Below are 7,018 nucleotides of genomic sequence, written 5' to 3'. Positions count from 1 at the left end.
GGTGACATCACCTGTAATTGAATATACGCTTGTCATCTCTGTGATGTCATGGTTTACTTGACCGCCTCCCATCTTAACCAGGAACGCTTTGCTTTAACACGATGTATTTTGACTTCTAGTCATATCAGAATTTTCCTTGACACTGTAAAATGTGTCAGACTATATTTTGTCTACGTTTTTCTGTCAGCAGAAATTCAAGCTCCACACAGTGAAATTCTCCCATTTATTCTTTTACACTATGACATTTTTGTGAATGAAACATGTAAACCTGTTTTTTCTTTTTTTGTAATTTATGGGCATTGATTATACTAATCATCACATCCCATGAACCTACTCACTTACTCATGAACAGGTGGCATTCATCAAGTTGAAACTAGCAATTTACGCCAGGTTTGTGCAGTTAAACTTGCAGAGAGGGAAAGAGTTTCATAAATCCGACTTGCAGCACCTCAACTTGATGGAAAAAAAAATAGAGGAAGCCAGTTGTGTGTGTGTGTGTGTGTGTGTGTGTGTGTTTTCATAGAACCTGCTTGGCTCAGTATATTTTTTCTAATAACCAACCAACTTGCAAGACCCTTTCACAAATAATTCATGATAGCTTATAATTTCATCTGGGACTTGTTATAGTGATGCATTCATGCTAAAGTACTGTGGTTGAGAATGTCAGCTAATCAGCCTATAATGAAAATGATAGAGGACATATATGTACAGAGAGAGCGAGCGATGTGTCATTTATAATATGGGATTTACACCTGGACGTAAAGCTGTAGACAACAGGAGAGTGACAGAGGTTGCTTCAGATTTCCTGCAGAGTTTATGAGCTCAGATTAGAGACTCTGTGATGTGATCATAAATCTCTGCTGCTGCTGCTCAAAGTGATGGATGGATAGAGGTGTGAATGGACCATTGGGGCACATAGTTTTTTTTTGGAGACTGGATTTTGGCATGACACTGATGCTATAAATGGTGTAGAAGTATGAACGCATGGTATCCTGTTATCTCATGTTAGCTGTATGTCAATGTTATCTCCTCTGCTTTCATCCCACGGGCAAACACGTCTATATGATGGAAATGTCAGCTGACAAGAAAAGGTTTCTGCAGCATAGTCTTCACGTGTACAGACTTTGATTGGAATACATGTTCTTATCTTCAAGTAAATAAGACTTAATATTTAATTTATCTCCTATACTAGAGCTTTATTTTGTGGCCACAGGGAAAATCTGTTACCCAAGTACACCTCTCGTGGCTTGTAATGTTGATAATCCAGGAGCTAAATCTCACTTAAACGTCACTCTAACAACAAGAGCATCCGATTAATGTTTAAAATGTAAATGCAATGATTGACTGTAAGAATATGCGTGAGCACTTCTCCGCTGTCTGCTCCGTTGTTTATCCAATGGCGAGATAAGAGGGCTCTAATTATCTTGTCATGCGATGAGTGGTGTTTACTTCAGAGGTTAGATGTTTCTCAACACTTCTTGGATTGTTTGGCACCGAAGTATCAATGGGTGGTTTAAAGCCATATTAATAGAAAAATGTTTTTTCATGTCTTACAAAAACACTGTCATAATATGTGGAGGTTAGTCATGTTAGTTTCATCTTCATCACTTCTTTTTTTTAATTTTTTTTTTTATTCTTGCTTTGAAGGAAATGCAAAATGGAAATATTGTAGATGATAGTGAGAGCATTGTTTGTGATTAATAAGCTGTCAGCTATGTGATGGTAACTATTTATATCTAAATGTCTGAATTATAAGTGTTTTCGTGTTATTTTTATAAGCCACGCTAGCAGTGTGGCTTTAGGGATGGCGATGTTGGCCATCACTCTGTCCACCGCTTTGGTCCATACAGAAATATCTCAACAACTGCTGGATGGATTGCCATGAAATTTTGTACAGACATTCATGGTTCCCAGATAATAAAGCCTGCTGATTCTGGTGACGCTCAGATTTTCTCTCCAGTGTCACCATGAGTTTTGTTTTGTAATAAAATATTTGAACAACTATTGGATTGATTGTCATGAAATATGAGAGAGATGTTGAGGAAAAAAATGTAATGTGATCCCTTAACTTTCCATATAGAGAAATTTTCAGGTCAAAATGTTTATTTGTCCAACACTTTTGTTTATGACCTGCAAAACTAATAACATTTCCATTGGCCTGAGCTGTGCAGTACTGTGTGTTCAATGCTTATTAGAAAATGTTAGCATGTTAACATGCTAAACTAAGATGGTGCACATGGTAAATTTTCTATCTGACAAACATCACAGAGCTGCTTAGCTTGGCTGTAGACATTTGATCTTTTTTGTAGTTTAGTATAGATGCAAGCTGGGAGAAAGTATTGGCAGACAGTGCTTCAAACATTATTTTAAGCATATTTACAGAAAGTATGTATTTTTCTATGTAATCCCAAAAGCTGGAGCACAAAAAAAGTGAAAAAATACAAGAATAAACAAAAAACAGTGGACCAGGTATTTAACACTTCAAACCACAGCTAGAGGCAGAGTACATTAGTCTAATATTCATCCTAAAATCCCATTAGGGCATAATGAATGGGCCTGATATAATAAGAGTATGTGAGCTGAAAACTCACTCTGGTAGTAAAAGCTTGAGTATGACAAAATCATTAATGTTCCCCAAAAATGTGGAGAAAAGTATTTTTTCCCCTCAGACCTCCTCTGTGAAATGCAGAACATAAAGAATCTGAATCAGACCACATTCTGTCAGAGTCAAAGATATTCAAAACAGCAAAAAACAAACAAACAAACAAAAAACAATAGGAGTGGATATTCCAATACCTTTTTCATGCTATTTTTTTCTGTGTAATTTGTTGAAATTTCTATGAACAGATGATATCCTGGAGGTTAAATGGCACTGTCAATATGCACTTTCATATTCCGCTCAGCTTGCTGCATAGTATACTATTAGAAATCATCCTCTCCATTACAGTAATTAATGTGGGAAGACAACAACAACACCAACACATTCTGTATTGATGTTACACTGGATCAGGAAAGGGAGTTCTGGTTTGTCACACTTAAAGTTCACTGAAGAGCATCGAATTACTGAACACAATTAAATTACTGAAAACACCTGACTGAATCCGTAGGAATCAATATTGAATTTATTGTCAATACAGAATTCTTCACTATCCAGGAAGGCCAGAGGTTTACCATTGTGACTTAACCAACATTGTTTTGTTGTCTCTCCATTTAACCACTTTACTCTATTATCATAGCAACATAGTCATTTTTTCAGGATTGCATCTAAATATGAATTAAAGGAGTTATGAAGTTAGCTAATCTAACCTGGTTATTTCGTCATTTAGTCTAATGTTATTGGCAAAGTGTTTTGTAATTTGAGGTATATGTGTATTTTGAATGTAACCCCCCATAAATTTAACAGACTCTAAACTCTACTGTTTAACTCCACTTGTTTATAGTTATAGTGGCATAAGAAAGTTACATTTAAACCTTCATTGATTGTTGTATACACACTGATTCATATGTAACGTTAACCCTCATTTATCTAGATTTAACAGATATTCAGTCAAATTCAATGCTAGAGTTATTGTTGTAGTTTGACTAAAAGTCCAGAGGGTGGCGGTAAGCGCCTTCAGAATGAGCTGTTGTCAGTAACGACGCGCAAGAGAAAGAAGGTAGGGGAGGGGGAGTAAGAGAGGCAGAGAAAAAGCCAACGGAGTCTAGCGTGTGTCCAACATGGATGTATAATTAGAGCTGGATCGTGGATGTATAAAGAGAAAAAAAATCCATGACGTCATCGCAATGTAAAGTCTATGGGCCGAGCGGAGGACACACTACTGCGCACATTCAGTGGGCCGCACAACGCGGAAACAAACCCGGAAGCTAGAAACTTTTTTTTAGCGTATGCGCCAGGCGAGCAACTCCTATAGGACTGAATGGGCGCCATTTTTAGTCCGGTATCCAGCTCTTATAATACATCAGTGGTGTACAAGCGAGCGAGTAAAAGAGAGGAAAAGTTGTTTATATTTGTTGGAGTCAGTGTTAAAGTTGTCCAGAAGAGATTTACCTTGTTCCGAGATATTATTGATTAAGAGAGAATGAAGGAGGATCGCTATTAGACGTTTTTTTGATGTCAGTGCTCCGGTGAGTGTGTTTACCTTTCACTGCTAGCTTAAAAATCGATGTTAGCTCATGCTGACGTTATGACGGTGGATGAGAAAAACAATCGCAGAAACGTGTTGTTTGTAACTTAAACAGAAGCACTGTAAAAAAATGTGATGTGTGCATTTTCTGAGAAATGATGTGAGATATGAGATATCATTGCTGGCAGAAATTGTTGCCTTATGAATTTTATTTTCAATTTATGGGCATGTTTTATGTTCGTTTTGTAAACATTTAAGGCAGCAATAAGCTGATAAAAGGTTTGAAAATAACCGTAAGATCTTGATATTAATCTGCATACTAAAAAGAGAATTTGACATTAACTGAATTTAACTTGTACGGTATGCAGGTTGGTTTTTTTTACGATCGATTTTCTGAGAGAGGACTCCAGTGAGCGGGAGCTATATCAACGACCACTGCTGTCGCGTGAGGGAGTGTCAGAGCCAAGACGCTGCTGGATTTGGAGGATCCAGACCTCCGTCGGGAATACAGATAAGCTTAAATAAAATACCGAAAATAAATAAAAGGGGCCCCTGAACTTAACTGAACTGAACAAAACTTTCAAGGATCCTAAGCTATTCGCATCTGAGGAGGAAATAAAGAAGGACTATAAAATTGAACTGAATGTTGATACCACCTGGGTATTAACAAAAGGACTGAAGGGTGGACAATTTAATTTAATTAATTAATTAAATAATTTTTGATTTAATACTTGAACAGCTTTAAAAAAAAAATATTATTGGCCAAATCTAAGAAATATGTGAAAGGGTAAATCTTGGTTTGTATTTTTTTTTCCTTGTGTGGAATAAATTCCATCTTTCTATTGTCACTAAGTTGAATTTGTGTTTCACTTATCATCCTCCTTAAAGGGCCTATACATAAGATATTGGTGTGACTATTCATTTGGCTCTTAGCCCAATTCATAACAAGTAGTGGTTACAAAAAAAATGTAATTTCAAGTCTTCCTTGTTTAGATACGTTTTTAAAGAGCATTTTAATCAACCATATTCCATATTACTGCTTTTACTCTTCAGTCCAAACGGGACATATATTACCAAGCTAATGTTAGTTCTGTCAACTAGCAGCTAGTTAGTGTAAACTAGCTAATCTTATGTAAGAATTAGTTTGTGTGATGAAACTCATTTTGATTTAGTGATCAGCGAATTTACACTTAGTAGAAAATGTATGTATGAACTTAAGAGCAGCTGTTTTAGTCGGCTCCAGCAGGGACACAGATGGAGGGATGGTTTCTGTATTCTATGCTTTGGAATGAGTAAACTGTCCATACTTAAGATGTCTGAATTTGCTGTCATGCATGTCCCTTTAAGGGCCGATGTGATAAGAAATTCAGTTTATGCACAATATAACCCTTGACAATCTCAGTTTTATCTCTGTGTCTTGATAGACATGCTACTGTCTTAACACCACCATATTACAGACACTATAAGCTCTGCTTAAGGGCGTCTGTGTGTGCGCATGCTAAATTGATATCAGACTAAGGGTAGGAGGGATGTGTCATTAACGTAGGCCACATTATTGGCTGCTGTGGTAAAGCAGATTAAAGGTGACAGTCATCAGCCATCTATCAAGTCTTTTTACTGCTTTGTCGGTATAATGATGGCTTTAAACTGCTTTCTGTGATATTTCATGTCAACGTAGGAGGATAAGTACACGTGATTTTTCACATGTTCCGCTTAGAGAGAAACACACCAACATAACCAAGGTTTGAGGTTCAGTACCCTCTGGAGCACAGGGGGCACTTGCATCACCACAGTGCAGTCTGTTTCTCTCTGTGGCTGCACGCTAAAAATACACCATTATAACACTGCAAGGCATTGGAGATAGGTATCCACTTTATGGAATTTATTGATAGTGAAGTAATGATGTAGTTGACATAGAAGTAGAAGAAAAACTCACGATATTCCTCAGAAAAAATCTAAAATGTTTCATTTTTATGATCCTGTTTGGAGAGGCTCAGGTGATGCAACCTGAGTAAATTGACTGCAGTATTTTACATTGTCCAATAGTACTTTAAACACTGCCTTGTGCTCATTAAACAGCAACACATTCACACACCTCTAAAGCTAACATATAGTCCACTGACAGTGGGTACGTCCTTTCATCCATTAGTTTTTAGACAGAGTAGGAAGCCCGTTTCAGACTCCCATGGCAAATTGTCTCATTCTGGCAATAGAATAAATAAGCACAGTAAACACAACAAAACAGACAGTACCTGCAACCTGAAGGCAAAATCCTAGAAACTTGCTTCGCTCAAGCTCTGAAACTACACATTTATAAGGCCGAAAACATTAAAACAGATAAACCTGAATTTTGCTCTTCAAAGGAATAGCACACAGTTTTCTGAGTCTCTTTACCTCCAGGATATATTTATAAGATTTAGGGTATTTAGGTTTAAATGATTCATTTCCTCTCTCTGTAATCCAACACCGGATCACACTGCACATCACAGAGTATATTGAAGCTCTACTAAGGATCACATTACTGTTTGCAAACAATAAAATCTTAATTCTCAATCCCAGCCAAAGGGCTTTGGCAGCTGAGATATACATATTAATCTAACTTTTCATAATAGATAACGTGAACTTCATCATAAAGACCTTAAAGCACTTGATACCTCAGAGTAATAACAATCAGTCCAGAAAATGATGATACATAAATCACGTTTATATGCCTTCCGGTGTGATCTGATCTAATGCATCTAACCTCTCACTGTCTATTGTGTGTGAGATTAGTTTAAACACACCGTAAGCACTGAAGGAATAATTCACAGGTGTCACAGATAAAAACAGCTTTTAGCTGGTTACCTTTGCTTCATTTGCAAGTTTTTTTTTTTCTTCTCTCAAAATGACATATA

General features: G+C 36.8%; 1 long non-coding RNA gene across 1 annotated transcript; it reads left to right on the top strand.

Moving 5' to 3' along the window:
- The first annotated feature begins 3,896 nt into the window (after positions 1–3,896).
- On the top strand, positions 3,897–4,976 carry LOC121880979. The gene is made up of 2 exons (XR_006091663.1): positions 3,897–4,125; positions 4,493–4,976. It is a non-coding gene; the product is annotated as an uncharacterized LOC121880979 (long non-coding RNA).
- The last annotated feature ends 2,042 nt before the right edge of the window (positions 4,977–7,018 follow it).

The sequence above is a fragment of the Thunnus maccoyii genome, chromosome 16, assembly GCF_910596095.1.
Source record: "Thunnus maccoyii chromosome 16, fThuMac1.1, whole genome shotgun sequence".
Classification (NCBI taxonomy): Eukaryota; Metazoa; Chordata; class Actinopteri; order Scombriformes; family Scombridae; genus Thunnus; species Thunnus maccoyii.
The sequence above is the reverse complement of the archived record's forward strand: the minus strand, read 5'-3'. Positions and strand labels throughout refer to the sequence as shown.